The sequence below is a fragment of the Passer domesticus genome, chromosome 5 (genome assembly GCF_036417665.1).
Source record: "Passer domesticus isolate bPasDom1 chromosome 5, bPasDom1.hap1, whole genome shotgun sequence".
Taxonomy (NCBI): Eukaryota; Metazoa; Chordata; class Aves; order Passeriformes; family Passeridae; genus Passer; species Passer domesticus.
Window position 1 is genome coordinate 35,526,977 of NC_087478.1, and position 26,826 is coordinate 35,553,802.

General features: G+C 39.2%; 1 long non-coding RNA gene across 1 annotated transcript; it reads right to left on the bottom strand.

Annotated features, from left to right (window-relative positions):
- Window positions 1-141: 141 nt before the first annotated feature.
- Window positions 142-24,879, bottom strand: LOC135300260 (uncharacterized). Its single transcript, XR_010362126.1, has 3 exons — window positions 17,604-24,879; window positions 7,892-7,929; window positions 142-6,740 (listed from the first exon to the last, which is right to left on the bottom strand). It is a non-coding gene; the product is annotated as an uncharacterized LOC135300260 (long non-coding RNA).
- Between the last annotated feature and the right edge of the window lie 1,947 nt (window positions 24,880-26,826).

The window sequence follows — 26,826 nt, forward strand, 5'->3', positions numbered from 1 at the left end:
TCTTTCTAAAGACTATAAAGTTAGCCCCATATACTTGTGGAGAATCATAAAAATTGGGATGGGTGGAACCTGAAATTCATCAGACTTTATGGGATTTGATAGCTGAATGGTAAATGACTGAATTCTCATTCACTGCATGCATTCTAGCCTTGTATGGGACTCAGAAACAAGAGACTCAGAAATAATTTAACGATGTTTTGAAGACAGGCTTTTATTAGTGTTTTCCACCATAATTTGCATAGACAACTTATTGCCCTCAAGATGCCTCCAAAGTCTTCAAGAGAGTATGCAGGTGCTGCAATCTGTGTATTCAGGCTTTATTGCAGGCACAAGGTGGTTGCAAATAACCAGAAATGTGCTCAGATATCACATTTCATTTGAAAGGAAAAATTTAAGACTGAAAATAAAGTTTTGTTCTCAATTTCTTTGATAGTCCAGTCTTACTTTAACTGGTACATTCAGTAATGAAGTGTAGCAGTAAAAGCACAACAGTTTGACATCAGCCTGTTTTGGTTTTTTATAGGTCAGTTCAGGTATATTTTCTTCCAGAGAGGTTCCTTACTGTCATATGCAACCTTTTCATTTTTCCTGGTTCCAAAATGATATTGTCTGTAAAAGAGGACAATAAGTGTTTGTTAAACTGAATTGAAAATGTGGATAACTGCAGAACATTTAATATATAAAATATTTATATTTAATTTGCCGTTTCACCAAATGTGCAGACACATGTGTATTCAGCTAAGAAATATTTCAACTGAGCTCTTTCTATTATTACTTTTTTTTTGTTAAAAAAGAGAAATATTTTTCGATACTTTGTATGTCAACAAGTGAGGTTGATTGAACTGGTCATCAATTAAATTCCATTAAAATAAAGATATTTAATATTGATACGTTAGTTTTCTTTGTTTTCAAACATCATAGCCTTTCTATGCTTCCTTTCAAAGGGAATGGAAACTTTCTGGTTTGAAATGAATGGTGGAACTACATTTAAAGTTTTCTCCATAGATAAATTTGGCTTCTTCCCAGTTCTCCTGCACTGTAAGGCTGTCAGGTAGACTTCCTCCTGAGTAAGCAGTGTAATCCCTGTGCCACAGCAGGTAATACATTCTCAGCTACAACCTCTCCTCTGTGCCTGGGGTATCTCTGCTGAGAAGAGTTTGCAGCTCAGGAGCAGTAACCAGTGTGTGAGCTGAATGCTTAAGCTCTTGTGAGGAATCAATAGACAAGGGATGCTCTTATTCTGGTTCAGAAATCTTCTCTTCCTAGGCACACACCTATTGTATTAGAGAAACTTTATGTCCCCAGCAGCCTTTCTGAACTGACATGGACTTTTTGGTACTGCAGGACTCTGCTGTCTGTCAGTGCTAATGACTGGGTAGTCGATCAGCTTCAGTAATGGCATTTTCTCTTAGCCAGCTGTTAAATTATTAAACTGTTTATGAAAACTTCTTTAGGGTTTGAATGTCTCTTTTTTCCTGTTGTTCAATTCTGTTTATTCAAACCCTCACTCAGAGGGTTTCCTAACACACTGATAAGTTGATGCTCCTTCATCTCTTCCTTCTCTCTCTGATTATTTGCAGCTACAACCAGAAGCTGATGGCATAAAACTGGTTATGTTGTCATCTGAAGCATAAGTGAGATATATAGCATACACTCTTCAACTAAAAAAAAATTCAGGTTTTGCTCCATTGGGATCCTATACAGCATTCAGATTCTATCTACTTGCTTGCCATATGGACAAACCCTGTTTAAAGGATGCCATCTGTTGAGCTATATGCAGACATGTGCTCATACTTTCCATTTTAAGAATTTTCTCCCATTTTTTAATGTTGTTTTTCCTTTGGCATTGGATTGGTCACCTGATCAGTTATAGTAGGTTTTATAAATTAGTCAGATGCTGGGTATGTTTCACCAGCAATCCGGTGGCGTGCTGATGGCAGAAACCCTTGTCTGAAGCCTGATGCACTTGGCTCCTGGCAGTGCTGGGAGGGTTGTGGGCTCTGTGCCCTGCACTATTCCCAGAGGTGGGTCTCCACTGACACATGCTGCCTGCTGGCACCAACACACCTTGGATACTGGGACTTACTGTGGTCACAATAACAAACAAATCTCCTGATTTAGGTGAGCCAGGAGAAGACCAGATTAGTGGTCTAGGTTCAGAATTTGTTTCATGAGCCAAGGTATGTATTATGCATGTGGACCAGTCCCTAAAATAAATTTTGAAAAGTGACCATGAGAGATCTACAGCATGGATCAGTTCTAGGTCCTGAAGTCACAAGGCATAACACTCAATGTTGAGTTTTCCCTTTAAAAAAAGCTAGGACAGATCTCTATTGTGAACCTCCCAATTATTTCAAAAGGAGCTGATATTTTGCCTGTTATTTCATCAAAACTTACCAGAAAAAAAATACTGGCCCCTTGCTGTTTTAAAAATATCATTCAGCTGAGCTCCCAGATGTCCCATGACAGAATTTCTATTAAACTGCAGGTTGAGGAGGACTTCTTAACACAGTTTAGGACAAGCCTTTCATGCTTTTTCATGTTGTTATTTTTGCAAAACAGGCAGTCAACAGGGACATGTCATTTTCTCAGTCTTAGAGAAGGCAGTCAATGGAACAATTGATGATCATGACACAAATTCAAAGATAATTAAATGCTAAGGGAAAGGATTTTACTTGATAGACATGCTTTGCTGCCATCAACACAAAGACAAAATACAGGATATCTGTGTAAAGAAAGAAAGCTAGGTTGGAGTGAGACAGCAGGATTACAAAGATGTCTAGGAACAAACACGTACAGTTAGCAAGAAAGGCAACCTGTTCAAAAACCTCCAGTCACATTTCTTCAGTGAGAAGAAACAAATAAACAAATGTAAAAGATAAAACACATTAATACTTCTCTCTAATTGGAAATTGTATGAAAGCATCCATACTGCAATGAATATTACATTACTTGATTCTGAATGCATTCAGATAATCTGAGGGACAGCAATTCTTCTAGAATGATGGTGGGTCAGCAGTAGGATATCGCTTATTCTTTGGGATGAACACAAGTTTCTGGGTGGAGTTGCTGAGATATTTAGGAGTCTGCATGGATCAGGAACAAAATACCCAAAGGGAAGCCTAAATGCTACAATGCACTTATGACCTCTTGAATAAAAAGATGGCTTTCTGGCCCTCCTAAATTGAGCAAAATCTTTGGATGATCTATCAGCTTGAATATTACTAGAAAAAAAGAAAAACAGCAATATGTTCTTTGTTTTGTATTTCAAATCTGTGATTTCTCAGACTCTTTGTATGAAATTTTTTCTGTCCAAATATTTGGACTTTTCAGCCATCAATCCATAATTTTGAAGCATTTTAAGGAGTTAAACAATTTCTTAATAATGCTGGAGTTTTACTGCGATTTAAGGGAAAAAAAAGAAAATTATGTGCGTATAGTGACTTTGCCTCCTTTTCTTTTAAATGCTTGTTTTCAGCGTCATGTTAAATCTTTCAAAAGCATATAAACCAGAGATCTAGGATTATGGTGTTCATATGTTTTGAGAAACATGTCTCATCATCTTTATAAAAAAATTCCAAGAAAAATCAATTAGGGCACTAAAAAGTACAGACCTTGTGCTTAGTTCTGATATATAACATGGTTTCGAAATATTACCAGCAAATAATATTGTGGTGTCATATTTCTGAGCGTAAAAAGTAGCAAGACACTGACAAATGTTATGCACAGCTCCATAAATTAAAACATGATAATTTTGCCCTGCTATAATAATGAGGAAGATGAGTAGAATTAAGTGGATGATTAAGAATTAATTTCCTTAAACTTGGGAGATCTCAGGCAGGCACTTAAGTTTCCACCCGGTGTCAGCTACTCCTGGAGTGCCAGAGCAACCAATATGTGCACAAGCTGGGTGTCCTGTCACACACCGACCTGGCATGGACACATGGACAGGCTTCCCACAGCTGACTGAGAGAAGGGGCTACCTGACCCTAGAGGCGTCTGTATTCCTCTTTCAGGGACACGTCTGGTATTGTTATGATTGATTAAGATGGAGCTTTGTAAAGCACATTTGGGGCACATTTGCCCCATCTGTAGATCTTCACCCCCATGCAGTTACTCTGTGCAGATACCTCCTCATAATTACATTTTGAAATCTTTCAAAGAAATGAACGTTTCCAAAACATGTTTCCACAATGTGAAGTTTTGCAGGCTGCAGAAGGACAGTTCCCTAGATGACTGGGATTTCATAGAGAAGAGATTAATACATTTTAGTCTTAAAACATGCTCCTGGATTCTCTGCACTTTTGAGATTTCCCCACCTGTTGCCATGGTTTCCAGTGACAGTTACATCTTTGTCTTCTATTTCTCTTTTTCAAATATATCTTTTTAAAGACAGGTTTATGGTTCCTTGTTCTGGACAGTCCTGTGGGGTCCAAAGAGTCTCTTGGACTTCTCTCCAGACACACTTAGCTAACTAAATTTTGTCCTAATGAGGCTTCTGCACACAACACAAGCGTCTATATTTTTATCAGTGGCTATATTTTTAGCACTGTTGTTCATGCTGAAATACATTGCTGAAAAATAAAATTTTGTATCAGGACAGCTCTGTCTGAAGCAGGATGAAAATTTCCTTGACCCATTTCAAAACCACGTACCTGTCCTGGGCCCAGCATGCTATTTTCACTCCCTTGTCATGGAATCCAGGAAAACCAGTATAGAACAGAATGGTTTCTCCCCACTTCAAATTACTTTATCCTGTATCACACATTATAAACTTATAGTGAGTCAAACTATCTTTTTTGCCTTAAGAATTTTCTGCATTAATTTCACACAGAATTAGGCAAGATAAATATCAAGGTTTATTGGCAGAGAGAGCTCAGCCTAAGAATTCTCACTGAACAGATGATAAATCTTCCTGCTCATCAGAATGATCTCAAATTCCCTATAGTTACAAACATTCAGTATAAGCAAGGTCAAAATATAGCTGACTCCCTTTGCCAGTTTCTTTTTTGGAAAACATTATAAATTAGAAACTAGATTGAAAGTCTCATAAAGGTGTTATTTATCTGCTGACAGGGGGCCCAGCCATATTGAATTCAGAAATTAGTACTAGAGAAATCACAACAGCTAGAAACTCACAACAGCATCAGGTAGTCCCCAGACATATTTCTTTTCCTGTTTTAAAAATATACGAATGAGAGAATAAAAATTATCTATATAGAAGTAACAAAAGTTGGGTGAAAAAAGCCAAACTTGTGTTGGTCCACACAATGCGCATTCCCAGTTTTCTGTTCAGGACAAGTATAAAATTTATTCAAGGGCAGACTGATTTACTACTTTAAATAGGATGTTTTACAGAAGCTAGGAGGTGAAATAAGTACCAATAGACAAGGTTTGTTATCAAAAAGACAGGAAAATGGAAAAGGGGTGAGGTCAGAACTTGCTGTGAAGACCATATCTCTCCAAGAATAAACACATTTTAAAAAAAGGTCTATAAACAAATGATTTGAGATCAAACATTCAGAAATGCAAATATACTTATCTGACGTGTTCACACTTAAAACTGATTTCAGATGTACATAGTGATCTGCTGTGTAGCTGAAATTACTAATTTACACATGAAGATTTTAAAGCCCTAGGGGTGAGGCCACAACTTCATCTGAATTCATCACTAGAGTGAATGAGGAGGGCTGTAGTCTTCTGAACAAATTAACATATGAATAGGCCAAAGGAACAGAGAATAAAAAAAGAGAAAAAAAAATCACACATGCCTGTCAAAAACAGGCATTTTTTCAGGGCATGTTAACTTATCTGGTGGAGAGGATATATTTGATTGACAGGACTGAAAGAAGACTGAAGTGTTGCTGATACTTTTTGCACTCAAACATCTGTATTAAATTATGTTTTTCTCTCTTTTTGTCAACAAGCTGGCGGGGAGCACACAACATGTCAGCTCTGTAACACCAGCACCGCTGTCGGAAAAGCCCAGAATGAATGATTGTTTCTGTGAATAGGTGTCTCTAACAAGAGAAAATATAGCCACTTATTGTATTTGCGGGGTGCCTCGATGTCAGAAGGAAGGAATGATGAATCTGACTCCATGTTCTCAGAAGGCTAATTTATTATTTTATTATACTATATTATATTAAAGAACACCAAACTATACTATACTAAAAATACAGAAAGGATACTTACAGAATGCTGAAAAGATAATAATGAAAACTCGTGACTCTCTCCAGAGTCCCAACACAGCTTGGCACTGATTGGCCATTGAGACAAAACAACTCACAGCAAAAACCAATAAAACAATCACCTGTTGGTAAACAATCTCCAAACATATTTCAAAGCAGAAAAACACAGGAGAAGCAAATGAGATAATTATTGCTTCTCTTTTTCTCTGAGGCTTCTCAGCTTCCCAGGAGAAAAATCCTGGGTGGAGGGATTTTTCAGAAAATGTGAATGTGACAACCAGTCGTGAAGAGTATCAACAAGTGATGTGTGTCAAAATTATACTTAGGCCTTATAATGAGCAATTTCTGGCTCTGTCCAGATATTAGCTGGCAAGGAGGCATATCCACAGTCTCAGTCACAGACGCCTGCACTCCCAGTACCAGGAATCCCATTCCCACAATGTTTTCAAGCAGGCGCTCCGTTCTCTGCCGCCTGGCTGGTTAATGATGGAAACAGCACACGCACCATATGTTTGCTGAAAACTTCAGAATAGCTGTGTTGGTCCTGGCCTAAAACAGGGAAAGAAAAGCCATGGCAGAAATGTAAAAGAGCCACTCAAAAAGCTTGTTTTAAAAGAAACCTTATTTCGGATTCTTTACCTTTACAGCAGGTTGTTGAACTAGGTCTTGTGCAATCACCTTGTGTGTCTAATCCAGATGCTTCTGTCCATTTTTACTCTGTCCTAATGCCTACAGAACTAATTGTTGCTCCCAGGAGTACCCAGGTGCAACTAAACCTAAAGAACACCAGGTCTTGAATATTATGTTCTCCTAGCACGTGCAAGATTGCATTATTAGGCTCCAGTCCAGCGTACTAAATGCTTTCTTTGCACCTGACAGGGTTGGTGAACATTTTAAGCAAGGGGTCCCTGTTCTCAAAACATCATACCATGGTTAACACTTAAGAGAAAGTCAGCACGATGGGTTTTGCTCATTCTGAGTGAGAAAAGGATAAAAAAGAATCACAAGGAATGCAGCCCTGTGAGTTTGGTGGGAGTCCTGGTAGAAAATGGAATAGGCACAGCTGAGAGAAGGTTACAGCTTTTGCTATGTAACCATCATGACCACAGAGGAGGAGACTTCTGTGACAACCATCAAGAAGGCTACTGCATCTTGCTTCTGAATAGAAAATCTGCTCTACCCTCGATGGCAAAGGGGATAAAAAGATGGCCTGAGATAAATGATCTGTCAGTCAGGATATTTTAAACAGAACCTTTTTTCCTGATGAAGTGGTATACACACCCACCATGACATGTTTTTAATACATGTCAGTACTGACAGCCTCTCATTTTGGAAAGATATACAATGATATAGAAAAGCCTAGTTTTAACATTTTTGAAAATCTGTTTTAAAATAAAAATTATTATAATATTTCTTGAAAAGATTAAATCGGAAATTAAATGTTTTGTCTCCCCAAACCAAAACCAAAAATCCAGTTGATTTATTACAGTTTTTGAAAAGGCTGTTTCTCTTTTGTTACTTCAGAGCAAGTGAAAAATCAGAAAACTAGAATTTTGAATGTAAAATACATTCCCAATTCAATTATTCATCTAACAGTGCAAATCTGACAGCCAGCTGAGTTCGTGCATACATTAGCATAGGTTTTCACATATTCTGCACATACATCTGGAAATATTTTGATATTGCCGAAGCTGTCTCACCTTCTCATAGACTGTTCTAATCTTCCTTCATTAAATATCTGGAAAAAGGAAATATTGTCATTATCTGAATTTTAGCTATCTCTCCCATGTATTATATAACATATGTGGAATTTTACTGTATTTTTCAAAGCAACATTGCACATTTGGATTCTTTTTTTTCTTTTTCTTCCCTAGAAAAGGCAGATGAAGTTAATTTATAATAATAAAGGTAAATGTTCCTTTGGTGGGTTAGCCTTGGCTAACACCCAAGCACCCACCAGATGCTTGCTCACACCACCCCCTTGGTGATGTGGGGGAGAAAATAAGATGAAAAAAAAAAAACTCATCAGTTAAAAGACAGGGAGTTCACTTACCAGTTACTGTCAAAACAGACTCAACTTTGGGAAAATTAACTGAAATATTAAAAGAAAAAAAAAAAAAAAAGAAAACCACCAAACCCCAAAACATAATTTCTAATACTAGTAATTGAAAACAAAAATGCAAATATTTAAAAACCAATTTTCCATCCCCTTTTCTGATACTTAGGTTCCCTCCACCCTCCTCTGCATTGCTGCAAGCATCACAGGGCTGGGTTATTTTGGTCAGTACACAGCAGTTGCTCTCTCTGTTCCCTCCTTCTCGCATTTTTCCTTTGCTGCAGTATGGATCCTTCACAGGCTGCAAGGGATATCTGCTCTGGCACCTGGAGCATCTCCTCCTCCTCCTCCTGCTCATATGATGTTTTGTGTTCACTCTGCTTTTTCTCACAATTTTGTTTCTTCCTCCTCTCCCTGTGATGTTCTGCCCTTTTTTAGACATGTTTTTCCAGAGGAACCAACAGCTTGTCCATGTTTAGCCAGAAGGTCTGTTGGAGTCTGTTGGGATGGACTGTGTAGCCCCTGATATCTTCTCACAGAGGTCACCTCTCCAGCCTCCCCACTTTGACACTAACACACAATAATGACTCATTTCAATCTGAGCTGTCATATTCATGAGATTCAGTTCACTTAACTTTCACCATTTAGAGGTTTGAATACAAAAGATGTTTTTCTTTATGATAAGGATGACATCTTCACAAGACAATCCACCTCATCTTTCTGAAGTGTTCATTTCGTCCTTTGGAGCTTTCTGTGTCTTGAAATGAGGAAACCACAGACACCGCACCTTTGTTCAGTGTTAGTTGAGATGAATACCTTCCCTCAGCACAGTTAATTTTCCAAACTCTCCTTCTCACCAGGTGAGAGCATACAAAGAGCAATTCTGGACTCCAAAGATGGGAATTGTCTAATTTCAGCTGAGGAATTATCTTACTTTTAGTGATCAAAAGCCCAGACACATAGTGAAAGCTTGTCATCTGATCTCCTCTACAGCTGATGGAGGAGAGTCAGGCACATTTAAACCCCTGTCTTTACATGGAAGGCATGACCTTCCTGAAGCATGAACTCTTTCCCTTGTCTGTAGAGGGGATCTTGGTGACTGAGATGGCTAAAGACGTCTTCATCAGATACGTCATCCTTAAATTTCAAGACCATATGCTGAAATTAATGTGCAGTTCTCATTCTATATCAGTCTTTGTAGTTTATCTGAATGTTGCTATTAACAAAAGAGTCTGATAGGTGAAGAAGAAAAGCATTTAGTAGAAACAAAATTAGAAATGGAAAGCCAGCTAAAGAGCTGGTGTTCTTCAGGCTGTAGGCTCACAGCAAGCCATCATGTCCTTCTACAAGAAAGATAGATGAGAGCAGCCACTCTTCAAACCACTGAGCAAAAAACCTCATCCTGGAGAACCAGAATAATTTACAATCTGTATCTCTGTCTTTTCTTTATCACTAGTCTTTATATGTAACAGCTAAATTGATTTGGCGCTCTAGAATTTAGACATTCTATCATTCTCTCATAATCAGTTGAATATACCTGACTAATGCTTCAATCCCAAAATAGAATTATTGGTGTGTATCTGTGACAAGAGCACATGGAAGACCTTTTCAAGGGATCCACTACTAAAAAAGATACCAAATCTGTACCTGAGGCTCTTTCTTCTTCTACACAGATATCCTACCATCATATTTAATAACCTACCGAGAGTTTTGATGAGGACGTGTGTTAAATACCCCAAAGTTTTCTTGTCAGTGAACATTAAGGCCCTCTGTTGTGTTAGCCCAATACCTGATGACACAGCTTTCACACTTTCAGAACAAAGTGTTGAGTTGCCCCAATTTCAATTATAGTTGATAATGATAAATGGCAAAGTACTTGTTACCAAATGTTCCTTCTGAAGAGACAAATCCACAAAGCCTGCCATCCCAATGTCTGCTGAGTTAATTTTAACTTTTTTATGTCAAGCAAGTTTCCATGAACTGGTTTTCAACGTGTTTACACTGTATGTTGAAAAATGTATTATCTTTTTGTAAAGCTTATGTTATTCCTCCAGGATTTAATACCACACTTCATAAATTCTGTCACTTATCATAAGCAAGAGCTACAATTTTCACAACTCAATTTTTTCACTTTTCTCTATGAACAAATACTCTTCTACCTGTAAGACACAGCAGTGTTTTTCCCTATTGCTCTATGAATGCCTGTCTCACTATACATCTGAGGTAATCTAACATGTTTCAATTCTAAGATCACACAGCCACTCCAGATAATGAATTTTTGACCTTTCTCCTCTGCTGTTATACTAATCAAAGGTGAAGAAGAATATTTTAAACAATAAAAAACCTGAAAACTACTTCAGCAGGTGTGAAATTTCTAAAGGTTTGTGCAATTTATCTCCTACAATTTATTCCTTGGACTCTCCTGTGGTTGATACTGGGTGCACCAAGTGGTGAAATTAGTTTTCATTCCCTCGTAGGTATCTGCTTCTGCAAAAAACCATTCAGGCTCCACTCCATTTAAAAATATCTTCTATTCCACAGCCAGAGAATGTGTCATTTCTCAAAATCTTGGCTTATGCATTTGTTTTTTCAGGTTATGTAAAATACTGCTCCCTACACAGTGCCCAGGATGGTTCCTGTGCCTTAGTGTACTGGGCCTGCCAGTGACCAGCAGGGCTGTACAAATCATGGGTGGAAACATAGTGAATGATTTTTTTCCCTATCTGATTCTTTGTCTACCAGTGACCTTCAGGACTATACAAATGAAAGTTGGAAGATCAGTGACTGCTTTTTTCCTTCTTTTCTCGTGATGGTTCTCCTTCTTGACTCACTCCATGGTTACAGTTAGATGCGCAATCTCTTTTTACTTCTTATTACACAGCATTTCTGTAGGCTGATAAACAGCTGTTGGATATTTTCTATGCCAAAGAAGATCACAACAGTGATGGGGAGAGTGTAATTCTTACAAAATAAATGAGACATTATGTAAATAAAACACTTTTAAAGCCTCCAGGCTGCAAGGTGCTATCCAAATAAGTATCACCCACACCCTCATGTGCTGCTAAAAAAAATCAGGGTTAAGTGTCAGTTTAGATGTGCATTTCAATGAGGGTTAATAGTTCCACAATAAATGACTCATGCAAAAGCATTTGTTTGGGGGCAAGGCAAGAAACACATGAGTTTCATCTCCAAGAGACATGTTTGGGGGGATTATTTTGCACATAAGCCTGATACTTGAGCAAAAGGACTTAGAAATTGTCTGCATGATTGAAAAAGCATATCGAAGTAGCTTAAAGTCATTTTTTTCAAATACTTTTTCCAAAATACAATTTAAATAAGGCGGCAAAAACTATAGCTCTCCTGAGAGAATGAGGCATAGGATCCAGTATTTTTCCTTTGAACCCACATGCAGTTATGTGCTCTTTCTTAAATCTTCCAACTTTCCTTTTTTCTTTTTTGGTTCTCACTGAATGGCTTTCTCATTCTTATGTAAGGATTTTACTTTTTTGATGCTTGTAAACACTATATACTTCAATAGTAAGTGATCAGGCAGGCAGAACAGAATATCAGTGTTGCACAAGAATGAGGCAGCAACGATTGCCCCCCTTTAAAAACAATTTTGCAGTATAGATGCCATGTAAAAATTTAGAGGCATATCCTGGAAACACAGGCCAAGCTGTAAATTATTTTTAAATATATGACTGTTGGTCTTGTTTGTTAGATGCCAACAATATGAACAGTTTCAAGGCATAATGAAAAAAACCCCATACTCTGAAGAAGTGGTAAGAAGAGATACAATCAGGAGGAGAATCCAAGTGCTGGGTGTCATCTGAGTAACTGCAAAAAAAGGCCTTTACTTCCTTTCCTTTTTTGACTAATACAAGCAGATTATCATGATGATGGAAGACTTAAATATATCTAATAATTTACAAAAATATGTCTGTGATAACTTTGAAGGGCTTTGATAATTCTATTATCTTCAAAGGAATGTAAAGAAAAATAGTATTAATTTCTATGAGTTACACAGACTGTAACCATGAGGTATAGCAGAAGTGAGATTATGCAACTTGGTGAAACAGCATAGGGGTTCTACTAAGGAAGCAGATTACATTTAAAGCCTCATGAGCTTAAAGGAAAAGCGATCCTGTGTTCAGCATGATCTAAGGGCTGCTACTGAGCAAAGAACAGGCCAGGAGAAACTCTCACACAGTAGGAATAGGCTGTAAAATTAATCAGCAGGATAAATTTTTGTTATTGCTATTTTCATGGGAATGTATTGCACAGAGACCTGAAATAGCTCTTCATGGCACTCTGCCCTGCTGCCACAGACATCTGCAAGGTTTGATTTCCAGGAGGGCACTAACATTGAGAGCAGACATTAGTGGGCTGCTAGTGTTTTTCCCTGAAATAATATAACCCAGCCACGTCTTTTTGCTAAGGAAGCATTTATGTTTCTGCAAAATGTGCTTCTTATCACCCAGGTGGAAAGCAGCTTTTCTGTAAAGGACCTGGGGGTCACGGTAGGCACCAAGCTGAACATGAGCCAGCAGCGTGCTGTTTCTGAAAATGTGATTAAGAGTGTCTTGGACTTCATTAGCAGAAGTGTTGCTAGCAGGCTGAGAGAGGTGATTGTTCCCTCCCACACAGCACTGGTGAGGACAAACCTAGAGTTCTCAATCCAGTTCCTGGCTCCTCAGTACACAAGAAACATGGACCTACTGGAGAGATCCCAATAATGAGCTACAAAAACAAGACAAACCTGGAATGACAAACAACTGACAACTGAGTAGCTTTGCCCAAGTCCCATCACATTTCATAATAGCAAGAGTGCTATTTTTGGGAATTAAAAATAACTTTTTACTTAACTTTTTATTTTTTAAAAGAAAATAGACTTGTCTGACTGAAAAGCCTCCAGACTAGCAGGGAAGAGAGGTAGGGGAAGCAGGTATGAATATCTAAAGGAGTTAATCATTTTGACAGGGGTATTAACCATTAAGGCACAGGTTTGAAATAAAAAGGAGAAGCGGGGTTGTGGTTTGCAGTATGACTGCAGTTTTAGCTTACCAGTCTGGGCTCTGGTCCACCAGCTCCCTGGTGCTCCTGCCTTAGCTCGAAGTCTCAAAGAAAAACACCATAATATTCCAGGTTGCTTGCAGAAGAACAGGAATATCAAAACAAACTTTTAATCTGTTCTGATGTTTACTAGCTCTGGGAGAAGAAAGCACTTCATTCAAAGTTAGAAAATATGAGTGTAATCAAACAGCTTACCTCTGAAATCCTTCAGAACAATTACTATTGGAACTTGTTAGATGGTGACCTTAATTTCCAGGAGGAGGAAAAACAGTGTAGAAATGTAGAAATGCAACATGCAGTGTTGCATTGATCTGCCTTGCAAATTTGAATTTTCTTTCTCATCCTCATTTATATTGCCCACGTCTGCTGGTGTCATTGTCATGAGTCCTGAGTTAGAATCTTGCTGACTATGACAAATTGTATCGGGTGAGTGATCTAGATCGCTGAAAGAACTCCTTTCAAAGAGATTAGCAAAAGTGGATTTAAGATCACACTGCAAAAGCATGATTTAACAAACTCTGATGGCAAGGTTCAGTCCATTACCTGCTACATGGAAGAAACACACAAATGAAATCAGTCATAATCAAGCTACAATGATTTACACAGAGACCAGAGATGAAAAAGCATCAATGCCCACTGTGTTACTCCACTTCTTTGTGGATTACCTAGAGAGGTTCTTGCCCAGCTACAGAACATGGCCTTACCTCCTTTGGAGCTTGTACCAAAATACACTGGCTTGGTCAAGGGGTTGAGTGCATCCATCACAGCTGGTGCTTCGTTAATACTCAGACAGTCCTGTCCATCTTTAAGAAAAGCTGACACTACAGACTGATTTAATTCATTCATTAAAGACAGAAAATAAGTGATAAATCCTTTGTAACAACCTTCCTCTTGCACTTTTAACTCTGTTCTAGCACTGGAAAGAAATACTGCATGCATCAAATAAGGGGGGGTTTTGTATTGGATCATAGTGAGAAACTTGCAATTAAAATAGATTCATGAACATTTAGGAAGTGCAGACAAATCACATACACAAATTTAAGTACCTCTTCCTTGGCAATGCATTGCCAAGGTTTGTAAACTGCTCCCAACAACCTGCTTCAAACACTTCAGAAGTACTTGATTGCCTCCTTCCTTTAAATAAAAGTACTAAACCTAAAGTTTTTAATAACATTATCTTCAATAAGACATCACAATTTTTTCCACATTGCATTTTATGTACTTAAAACCACTTAAAATTAACCAACCAAAGATTTTTGGCAGTAGAATTCTAATGAGCAACACCAACGACTTGCATGTTAATTATTGTTTAATTTATGGGTTATTTTATATGGTTTTAAAAGCTTGGTTAGCTGGCAAGTTCAATTAAGAACATTTCAAATCAAAGCATTTTATTTCTGTTAGAATTAATTACATTAGGACAACATATCTAACATGATAGAGGGAAAAAGCCTAGACCAAGCAATTAAAAGACATTTCTTCATTAAATCAAAATAATTTTATTCCATTCCATTATTTATTCAATAATTTTATTCCATTATTCCAAAGGAAATATTTTCCCCATTTACTATAGAATCATCTCCTTTATTTAAAAAAAAAAAGTAAGTTCCTATCTTGGAGAAGAAATTGAATGCTTAATATGGTCTGCCTGTATAGAGGTGACGTAATTTTGTTCACTCTTCTCTTTTTGGAAAGGAAAAATATTTATGGACATGTTTCAAAATATCAAAAGATGCATGTCAAATCTAATTTAACAATATTATTTTTTTATTGCAAATGGCCAGGTTGCTGAATAGTAAAGCACACTGTCAATGTTGTATTGAATTGCCTTATTTTATCATGAGGAATATTTTCTATTTTGAAGTATTTACCCTCAGAATAGTTAGAGTCCGACAACAGTACTGGTTATATTAAGTATAGCATTCCACCAATTAGGGTACCTACAATGTCTGAAACAAGGGTTTGGAATTTGTGAGGCTTTACTTTGGTTAGAACATTTTGACTAAGATTGCCATGTATGACATTTCGGAGGTTCTCCAGCCAACACCAACTCCAAGTACTAAACCAGATATGCATTTGAGGACTGGCTGAACACTCATATCCCTATTACAAAAGCAGACTATTCTTCCTTTGAATGGGAAAAAACAAAAAGACTTTAAAAAAAAAAAAAAAGTACTAGAAATTACTCATTCACTTTTACTGCTTATTTAAAAGAGCAGGCACCCTGCAGGTCTATTTTTCTACCCTGTGGATGGCTTGGGAATGTTCAAGAATTTCTGTAGACAACTTCAATTCTCAAAGCAAGGACAAAAGTCTCTCAACATAGTCCAAGATGAATCCAAATGGAGAGTTCTCTCTGATCCACTTTCTGAGGACTATACCACTCTTGAGCAGTCTAGACAGAAAGATCAGAAAATATAGTTGGCTCAAGAGAAAAAAAATGGCGGGTGATCTGATTAAGTTGTCCTTCCTCAGTTCTGCTCATCACCTAGGATCCAAAACAAGCATTTGCATTTAGAAACCCTACAGCCTGTGACTTTACTTTAAGGGTTGCTTTGCCATTTGTTTCAACACTAGAGAGTATTTTATTCCCCAAAAAAGCAGTGTTCATATGTGCTATTTTGCAAGGGTGGCCTGCAGTCAATTTCCATCCATTAAGACAAGCGCTGTCACTCACTGTGGAATGCACATTTCCAGCTTGTCATACAAATGAGCCAAGGGTGAAAGGAAAAGAGTGGAAAAAATACAGCACCATAACAGAAAATAATGACTCATGACCCAATGAGATCAAAATATGTAGACTAAAATTGAAAAATCCTTTCAGAATAGTTGCAATTAAATGAATTTGATTGATGTATATGAACACCAGACATCAGCCTTGTGTTAAGGTCTTGGCTTTCAGTCACCATCAGGAAGGACACGTTAGTTTATTATTTTCCTCAAATGGATGAATTATGTAGACTAACCCTTTAAATGTGTTTCAGGATATTACAATTAGTATTACAATAATATCTGCAGCCCATTATATGCCATTTGATTTGGTTTGAATGGCCAAGTTTTGGTAGCCTGTGGGCTACAGTGTTGCCTTCCATGAGAAGCTACAAGAAGCTTCTTCCATGTCCATCAGAGCCCGTCCCTGGCACCTCCAAACACAGATGTGCCACTGATCATGGTTGAACCAATTAGAAATGGTGATAACACCTCCGTGATAACAGATTTAAGAAGAAAGAAAAAAGTTATTGCACAGTTGCAGTTGTGTCTAGAGAAGAGCAGGGTGAGAACATGTGAGAGGAACAACCCTGAAAACACCAAGGTCACTGGAGAAGGAGGGGCAGGAGGTGCTCCAGGCACCAGAGCTGAGATTCTTCTGCAGACCCTTGGGAAGACCATGGTGAGGCAGCTGTGCCCCTGCAGCCCGTGGAGATCCACAGGGATGCAGAGATCCACTGCAGCCCATGGAGGAGACCCACACCAGAGCAGATGGATGCCTGAGAGGAGGCTGTCACCCTGTGGGAGGCCCGTGGAGAGAGGATCCTTAGCTGGAGAAGCTTTTCCTTGCAGAACTGCACCCTGTGGAAGAGTGACCCATGCTGCTGCAGTCTGGGGAGGACTGCTGCCCATGGGATGGACTCCTGTTGCAGCTGTACATGGAGAACTCACTTCCATGGGAGGTGTCCCACAGTGGAACAGGGCAATGACTCCCCTCCCTGAGCAGCAGGGAAAACAAAAGGTCATAACCCCCATTCCCTTCTCTCTGTGCAGCTGGAGAAAGAGGTAGAGCTGGGAAGGAGGGACAGGAGAGGGAGAAAGTGGTTTTTTTACTTCTCATTACCCTGCTCTGATTTCATTACCAAAAAATTCAGCTTACATATCTATTTCAAGCCTGTTTTGCCCATGACTGTATTTGATGAGTGATCTCTCCTGGCCCTTATCTCAATCCATGAACCCTTATTCCTTCCTATTTTCTCTTCCTTGCCAAGCTGCAGAGGGAAGTGTGAGAGTGGGCACCTGGCATCCAGCCAGGGTCAACCCACTAAAGACATCTATTCTTCTATATGAATGTTGATAAACCTAGAACACTGTAGGAATTCACTATACCTCAGATTGAGGAAAATCTCATTGGTTCTCAGTTTCACCAGTCCATATGACATTCAGAAAAAAAACAAAACAAAACAAAACAAAAAACCAACAACAACAACAACAAAAAAAAAACACCCCACACATTATTCATTTAAAAATTCTGTGCCTACAGCTTGGTCTTTTACACCATGGCCAAGACCTACCTTTATGAAGATGCCTTTGTACAACCCAGTGAAAATCTTCTCTCATATGGTGGTACAGCCAGTACAGAAATGTTTTCAGCTAAAGGAGTAAGAAAGGAATTTATACTTAAGAAGGATTATTCAGTTATGAACACAGGAAAAACATTAACTTAGATATCATGACTCAATACTTTATGTGTGTATATAATTGTGTGAGTTTAAAACAGATTCAGTGATGGCTTTTGGAGCGATTCCTCTAGTGACTACTGCTGTGGTTGTCACTCATCTTGTTTCTGACAGATGAGACATATCAGAAACCTCTTATGTTATTACAAATAATTTTGATGTTGGCTGTGAAGACAGCTCACTTGCTGGAGAGCACTCTGGTTAGATACGTGGGTTCCAGAAGAGATGGAAGCTGAGCCCTGGGGCAGTGACACTCTTACACTTAGAACAAGTACACAGTGTGAAACAAACTGTTCAAATCTCTTTTTGAGAAAGATGGACTTACCAAGAAATGTTCTTCCACAATCTCAAGCTTTTAGATCTCCTTGAAGAAAAGACTAATTTCACCAAAGCATCTTTCAGAAGCATCTTCAATAAAAGACAAGGCAACCAACCAGATAAATATTTGCAGATGCTGGAACTTAATGAGCTACAGGGAAAATACTTACATCCCTGCTGAGTTTTCCTGACTGGAATATAAAAGGTGTGAGAAAATGCTTTATTTCAGGCATCCAAAATCATCTTGTAAGAAAACACACTTCAGCTCAGTCTAAAAAAGTCTGTTATATCATCAATAACTACTTATTAACTGAAATATATGGATAGAGACCTTCTCTCTTGGTTGCAGCGTAGTACAATGCCTTAATATTTTGGGTGTCTTCTGGTAACTTCTTCTTCTGAAATAGACTAAACAGACTGTCTATTTAATACCTACCCCTCTGTCTGTTTAATTCCTAGCTGCAAAGAAAAACTGGAAAATCCACAGGTGCATAATAGGGAAGAATTAGCACATTTATTATTTTTAAGTCCTCATTTTTAAGACATCATTCAAATGGTTTGGATTCTGATTAATGAATTCTGAATATTTGGCTAAGTTAACCCCAGGACTTAGATATTCCTTCATGTAGCAATGGGCAATGACTCCAGATGTCATTTCTTCTCTCTATCATGCGTCTTATTCCAGCAGGAGAATAAGCAGTAGGAAAGATATGTGATCACTGCTTTAGCAAACTCAGACATCTCAGAGGCCAGGTCAGGCCACCAGACTTCACAGAAACGATAGACAAGTGCTCACATGGCCACAGACTGCACTGCAGGCACAAGAAGTTCCATCAGGGAGACTGGAACAAGCAGCCAGTGTGTTCCAGGCTCAGAAAGCACCTATTCCCCCTGCTGTGTTGATGCAGCTGTAAGCCCAAAGAGAAGCACAAAAGCATGTAAAGAAATAAAAGCAGGATACCAGAATTTGCATGAGGTTTGTTTATCCTGATGCTGACCTCCCTGCCATTAGGCTGAGGAAGGATACAGAAAACAATATTCAGAAGGCAGCTCGTTTGTGAAAATAATCTGGTTACATACAATCCTCCAGTTAATGAGATCCCAATTTAATACTCTGTAGTGTACCATCATAACTACATGGTAGTAAACAAGGCTGCATTTCTTAATGCTGATAAAGAAAGCAATGGAAATTTTAGCATCTGAATCTGTGCTGAACAATGTCATGTTCCAAGATGCACTTCAGAGCTGGACAAGAAAGCTGCTGCTGCTATAAGAAAAACATCTTTCTCTTCTAGTTCCAAACAGTCATTGACTGGATGATTCAACACCAGTTTATTAGAAAACATCTAACTCATCTTTAGGTATTTATATTATTTTCAGTCAGCTAGGTAAGACTGATTTCCCAGTGCATCAGAACAAGTGAATTTTACTCTAGTAACACTCTATGTAAAAGCTGAAAATGAGACACTGAAAGGCATGCAGAGCTTACCAACAGAGATAGATCAACATCCAAACAGTTGCAGCATGAGAAACTTTTTGCCATTACCTGCATGTCTTCAGCACTGCAGTTGTGAAGCAGTTGTGAAGTGTTTTCCATGAATGATAGTTGATAAGGTTGGACACCTAGCTGTCACCATCTTAAAGTCAGACATCTGGTCTAAGGTAGACATTCCCATTCTTTAAATTCAATAACATGACATCTGAAAGCAAGTCATCCCATTTAGCTTTCAATTATTTTCTTAGGGATGGCATGAATAGGAGGTGCCTATGTCTCTCCATTGCCCCTAAGGAACATCTTGATAAGTGGCCATTCTCATTCTAGTATTATTTAATTCACGATTAAGGACTGTTTTACTTGCTTAGTTTTGAATGTCATCACAAGCTTGATTACTTGTTTTGGGTTTGATTTGGTTTTGTTTATTTGTTTCTTTTTGTGGCTTTTTGGTTTTGGTTTTGGTTTTTTTTTTTTTCTGAAAGGAACATATATGATGGCCTTTGAAAATTCACAGTTAAATTTTGTTAAAATTTAATATAATTACATCCTTCAGTAATGGGAAGCACTTTTTCTAAGAGATAGTAATAAAATGTGATTTTCAAGGCTGATGAAGTACATGGACTGAAAGACGGCTATTTGAACTTCATTACTGTGAGAACACTATTATTATCTATGTATTACTAGTATTTTGATTTTAGATCCAGGCTAAATAAAACTTTCTAAGGGAATGAGGACATGTAAAATGAATGGTTGGCTACCACAACTAGTTTAACAGTAAGATGGAAAGTAATACAAAAATTAGTGTTATAAGTCCAAAATAAGAATTACAAACTCTCTTATGTCCTGCCATATGGTTGCAGAACAGGTCTGCAACACATATTTCAAGAACTTAATCAGGAAAAACTGCCCAAGTTTCTGCCGGGTGTTAAAATGCAGAGTCATCGTTTCACAGCATGACTTGAAATTTTGGTAAACCACAGAAGTAACCTGTCATATTTCATCTTGTCACAAATATTTTTCCTATGACCTCATAACCATGAGGAATGTTTGAAGAGCAATGAAGGGGAACACTTGCTTTGTAGCCACTCCAATTTAGACTTGACTTTGTACATTCCCCCAGCTCATGTATGGAAGTTAGTTGCAAGTATAGGCTATACAAGAAATATCCCCAGCTTCCTCCTCACCTGCTCTTTAGCCTTTGTAAATGCTTCTTTTCACCCTAGCAAACTTGCGATTTCCTCTTCCAGATAAATTGCTACAGCTTATGTATGTGTTTAGCAAACATAACAAAAAGGTCAGCAGCTGGATAAAAAGACTGTCATTAATAAATGCCGTGCAAAAGGGAGTGTGAGTTCACTTTACTTTTCAGAAGTAAGAGTGAAGATCTTTGTCCATGCCATCTCTACAATACGAAGAAGGGTGTGAGAAGGCCCTGAATAACCCAGGTGGAGAACAGTCCTTCTGGCCAGGGCAGTTCTCCTGTGCAGTTACCATCACAGCGAATGTGGCTCTCCTTGCCTTGTGGCTCTCTCTCATTGGTGCTCTGTCCTGCAAATCTCAGCCCAGATAGGTGGTGGCTTGGCTTCTCTCCATGCTGAAAGAGCTCATGATAATGGTACCTGGTTGAAAACTGGGCACACAGGTGGAGTTTGAGGCAAGAGAACCAATTCTCTCAACTGGAATTTCACAGTTTCACTGGACAGACAATTTTGATAGAAAAACAACCTCCTGAAATCTCCTGAAATATTGTTTGTGACCTCTTCAACAGAACCCTCTATAATGTGTGCTTGTAAACCAGTAATTGCTTTCAGCTCTAGAATAAAATTTGCTGAGTTTTTAGTTAAGTTAGAAGCTATGCATTTTACTAAGATTACTTGCCTACTTTGTTTCGTATTTGTGATTCTTTCTTGAAAGGTACAAGCTTTGAAAACTTCAGCTAATTTATTTACAACCAGATACCACAACTTTTCTTTCAAAACATGCTGGCTTGTTGTGACTTACCAAAGAAATATTGTGTGACCCTCCTTCTTCATAAAAAAATTGTAACATGGACTGTTTACCATCACAGTCTGTCTTCTGCCTAAAAGCACCCAGATGAGTGAGGGGTCCTCATCTAGACAGGAAAAAATGAGACTTTTCTGTGGCTTTGCTTAAATGGCCCAAATACTGTCCCTGTAAAACTAGAAGCAGTACGTCTAGTAAGAGGCTCAATTTTAAGTCCAACTTTTTCCACTTGAAAGGAAATTCAAACAGCATTGTGGCTTCCTAAATCAACTGGCTACAGAAGTTGTTGTCTAAGGTGTCTCCATGTTGACATCTGGGAAATAGTGAAACTGAGCATTCAGTGGCTTCAAAAAATAGTAGATGACCAATTTTTTGCTGATTTTCTGTAAGTTTACATTTGATTTAGCACTAACTGCTACTAGAGCTTTCTTTTCTCTCTGAAATGTATATAAAGGTTTTGCTCATGATGCTCTAAAGCAATTTACAAAGAAGACCTGAACCCATATCTCTCTTTTCAAGACTATAGAAAATTAAGGCAGAAGTTACTTGGACTGTGCAACTGAACAGCTCAAGGCTGACACAAGCTTCCTGAGCATTTGAGATGATCTGGTTTTCCAAACCTGAGAAACAGAGGTAGCAGTGTTACAAGTTATGACCCCATGTCTGGAAACCAGACCACTCACCTGAGGCATAGTATCTGCCCATAATCTGTGCACAGCCCATTGCCATGCTCACTAAAACAACTTAACCAGCTGGCACTGAGGATGCTGGGGCTGGGAGGGTCAATACTTCCAGCTGAAGGGGCAGAAGCTCCATTAAACGCAGTAACTTCATGGCTTGAGGCTTGGTCTTCCTGTGCACTGTGGTTTCAGCACTCAGAGTACTGCCTGTCCCCCTGCTCTGCTCCCACCTCTGCCCTGGCATGGACAGCACAGTGCACTACGAGGTCCCTTTCTTATTATTAACACTGCAAGTTCTGGTGAGTATTTTAGGTTGTTGACAACCTCCTGGATAAGGACAAATATCCTCCCTTCCCTAGCCAGGCTTTTCTGGCAAGATTCAGCTCTGGACACATAAATGCAGGCTTATCTACATTCAAGTTGGATGCCAATTTATCTTATTTCCCAATATAGCCAGTGAAGAAAAGACAAACAGTGGTGCCTAGGCTGCAGGATACATTTTCACATGGATTTAACTGTTTCAATTTAGCCTTCTGGTGCCATCTGAGATGGCCTTGGGTATCTGCCTTGCCTCCAGCAGTCACTACAGGTGACCTGAGGTCCCTTGTAGGTCCTGCGACATATCTGACAGCCCAATAAAGATGTCTAGATTCCTCAAAGGCATTGTAAATGACATCTGAATCATGCCTTGTGTTTTCTTTGGAGATAACTGAATCATTCTCTAGGCTCCACTAACTGCTGACTAGTTCTAAATCCACCAGTGTGGGAGTTCCAGCACCCCACTCATATGCAAATGTCACATGAAACCCAGGTTTCTGCTGCCTTGTCTAACTCTCACTGCTCTGTTATCTTTACTGAGACACATACTTGGACTTTTCTTAATTTATTCTACTGTTCTGCCAATTAGCAGTCAAGTATGGCTTTATTTTTAAATAAATTTCAGGCTTCTTACAAATATTTCTTCCAAAGAGTAATAGGGCCATTAGAAGCTATTAGAAGCTGTGCCAATAGCTTGCTAGGACTTCACTTACAAAACCTCTACATTTTCTTCTCAGATGCAGGCTCTCTCTCAGTGTCTTAGTTCAAGAGGTCTGCATGTTCTGCTGAGCTATAAAAGTCTGCTTTTCAATCCTAATACTCTTACCTCCCACCTTTTCTTTTTCAAATTAAAAGATGAAAAATATTCATAGTGTCTATAGGGGGCTGGATTTTTTTCTGTTTCACAATCACTGAGTTTGTGTGGCTCCTTTCGATCCCCTGTTCCTGGGTCAGGATGCTACTACCTACACCAGTGCCTAAGTTCTTGCTTGAAATACTGAAGGAAATGCAGCATGGGACCCATATCACCATTTCTGTCCATCCTGACTTGAAAGCTTAGCTCCATGGCAGAGTATTGAATAGAGGAACTGGGACTGTGTCACTGCAGTTGGACATCCAGGGCTGAGGCAGAGCCTGAGCTGTTGATGTTGATGGTCTCTCTCACCTCTGTGCTGTTTTTTCGTAATAAACTCTGCAAAGGTTAGCAGTTTTTCTGCTTTGTTTTTTCATCTAAGTCATTTGCTTCCCTTAATTTGGATGCAGTGTCTTCCCTGGCTGCTCTTACTGTCTTTTAGCAGTAGAAGGTCTGGAAATGGATGACCATGAAAGCAAAATGTGTTATTGGCATGGGTGTTATTCCCCATGTACTCAATGCACAAATCCAAGTGAGGGCAAAGTCAGGTCAAACTTCCAGCTAGAGAGAGCACCAAAAGAAAAGGAGGAGGCACAACCTTACCTCTTCTCCTGCATCCAGCTCCAGCATAAAGGTAGCATTTCTGAAAACAGAAATGGGGTTTTATAATTGGGAAATCATTCTCCTTGCCCAGCCCTTTCAGATCCAAAGTGAAAGCTGAGTGAAAATAGCAAGAAACACTAAGGCAGGGAAGAAATGTCCAAAAAGGGGGAGTAAAATTCTTATCCTAGCAACAACAGCAGCTGGGGGAAGAAAATACTAAGTTGAAAAAGGGTGTCTTTTTTGAGGATGGTGATGCTTCCCATGCTCAGTAGGTCACAGGACTCTTGGAATGATGTGGAAGATGCCATTTCCTTGGCCTTCATCACTCTGACCTAGATTTAGGGAAATAGAAAGGCACTGAATATGGGCAGGCATTCCAGCCATTTCTAAGGGCCCAAACCAACATGGCTCAGGCAGGAGGCAGGAAAGGAGTGTCCTGCCAGCATGAAGTATTCTTGCCAGAAGGGAGGTTACAAGGTCAAACACAATTCTCGAGGGTCCTCAAGCACTGTCTCAGCAGAAAGGTCTGTATGTGGAAAGACAAGGACCAGAGTTTGGGTTCAAAACTGCAAAGCTGCTCTAGTCTCTCTGCAGTGAGAGGATCTCCACTACACCTCTCATAGGGAAAGCAGGCACCTTTATCTCTGTAAGGGGCAAGTTACCTCTGTAAGGCTCTGTTACCCAGAGTCCCTAGGGCCACTTAGCACACTCCTGAGCTGAGTTACAGGCTCTGGGGAGCAGCAAAGATACTTTGTACTCTGAAGAAGATTTTGAAGTTCACTAAGAATTTAGCAGTACTTGCCCTCCAGCATAAGCAAATCTCCCTTTTCCCTCTCGAGTACCAGATGTTGCCTGCTACCATTTCTCCTATTTCCAGAGCACAGGCAGATCTCATTAAAACCATCTCTATACTCCTTACAGGTGTGGTGGGTTGACGTGGGCTAAATGTCTGGTGCCCACCAAAGCTGCTCTACCACTACCCTCCTGAGTCGGACAAGGGAGAGAAAATATTACAAAAGACTCTTCAGCTGAGGTAAGGACAGGGAAAGATCACTCACTGATTACTGTAATGGGTAAAGTAGACTTGACTTGGGGAAATTAGTTGAATTTTTTACTAATCAAAATCAGAGCAGGATAATGAGAATTAAAAGGAATCCTAGGAACACCTTTCCCTGACCTCTCTCCTGCTTCCTGAGCTTAAGTTTGTTCTCAATTCTCAATGTCCTCTCCCACAGCAGCACAGGGACATGGTGAGAATGGGGCTATGGTCCATTTATCACATGTTCTTTCTGCCACTGCTTCTTCCTCAGGGAAAGGAGTCCTTGTTCACTGACCTTGGTGTCTGCACAGTTGTTTCTCTCACATGTTGTCACTCTGCTCTTCTCTGGCCTAGTGGCAACAACTCTTTTCTCTTTCTTTTTTTCCCCCCATAAACATATCGCTGAGGTGTTGCTAACACCTCTGATTGGCTTGGCCTTATTCTGTGGTAGGTCTAGCTTGGAGACGGTTGTCATTGGCTCTGTCAGAGTCAGTGAAAGTTTCTGGCAGCTTTTCACAGAAGCCACTCCTGTAGCCCCACCACTACCAGTACCTTGCCACAAAAGCCTATTACCACAAGAAAAGGTAAGGTTTGGGGCAAAAGGAGATCTACAGGCTCTGAGGGAACAGAGCATGTGCTGTTGTGACTATATCCCTTGTCTATCTCTCCTTGCCTTCTAATGGAGGAGGAAATCCCTCTGGATACTGCTTGCAATGCATCATCCTTGAGGTTAAGCTCAAAAATGAGTATCTAGAAAGCTTCCACTATTTCATTTATTTTTTACAAGATGAGTGGATTCGATTTCTGGGGACAATGTGACTTCATTTAGAGGTCTTTAATTCCTTCAACAGTTTTTCCTTTAAAACCATTGGACATGTTCCTTGTGATTTTTGGACCTATAGCCCACTGCATGTTTTTTATTCTTCCATCACCAAAGAGATTCATAAGATCTGATTCTGAGGCTGGTAGGTGGAAGTGCAGAGCTTAGCAGTAGGTTGAGTTCCCTATGACATACCCTGTGTAAGCAGCCCTGTCATTGTTCATAATTTTTTCTCAACACAATTTGCAAGAGAAATTACAGTAATCTACATTTCCTCTAAAACTATTATCATTCTGCTATGGCACTAAAATTCATCTGCCCTCAAGAAATGTTTCAATAGGAACCTCCATGTATAATACATGTTTTCAATTTATTATTAATGCACTTCAATCTGAATCGCAAATTCAACATGATGTCTGACTTTTTTCAAGCTCGTTCTGTTCCATGTCAGCTCTTATAACATGCTCCTCATCATAGCATCTGAACAACAGACAGTGCATTAAGTGATGGACTTAAAAATCAGTCACACACTGTTTAGCTTCTCAGCTTTGCCCCAGAGGTAGAAGTCTGGACCATGTGGAACATTCAGTTCTGAGGGGATTTTTGGTTTGGCCTGATGCATGTTTTCTTTTAAAATATTAGTATTTGAGCCACTCAAAGCAATGTTTTTTAACATCAGAGTATGTGATGGTCAGCTTAGTGACAGCCCTTAGTTCCTGCACAAATAGCTTCACAGTCTTGGCTTAGTCAGGCCTGCACCCAGGACTGAGAGCCCTCACCCCTGTGGTAAAGCACCAGCATCCCTCGGCAGTTACCAGCTTTGGTCTTGACCCCAGCATGTCAGGACACTTTGTGGATAGGCCCAGGATTAAAATAAAGGTTGAAGTCTAGCAATTAGCTACAAGCCCTAAGAGCTAGAATCCTGTGC